Below are 446 nucleotides of genomic sequence, written 5' to 3'. Positions count from 1 at the left end.
AGCAAATAATTAAAAATACCAAATATGAAAAGTAATGAAGAGATTTAAGAAAGAGAATTAATAATATGCAGCGTGTTCATATGTGCGACCAGATATAGATAGGTATGCGGCTTAGATTTATTATACTCGTGGAATAAGTATTTGTATGGTGTGCGTTATATATTGTAAAACCGTATAAGACTAGAATAATGATTTCAGATTTGTAAGACATGCGGTTTAAGTTAAAATTAAAAGTAGATTTAAAATTAATTATAATCTTAATTGTAATTGTGATCGTAATTTTAATGTTAGTTAATGTTAATTAAACAGTAAACATTGTTTATTTCTTTTACAGTAACATTTACTGTAAAATTTACAATAAACATTTTCTGTAACATTTACTTATTATATTTTGAGGTCTAGCAGCGCGCCAAGTTTTTTTACATAAAAAATTTTATTTTCATAAA

The sequence above is a fragment of the Trachymyrmex cornetzi genome, unplaced genomic scaffold, assembly GCF_001594075.2.
Source record: "Trachymyrmex cornetzi isolate Tcor2-1 unplaced genomic scaffold, Tcor1.1 scaffold7, whole genome shotgun sequence".
Lineage (NCBI taxonomy): Eukaryota > Metazoa > Arthropoda > Insecta > Hymenoptera > Formicidae > Trachymyrmex > Trachymyrmex cornetzi.
The sequence above is the reverse complement of the archived record's forward strand: the minus strand, read 5'-3'. Positions refer to the sequence as shown.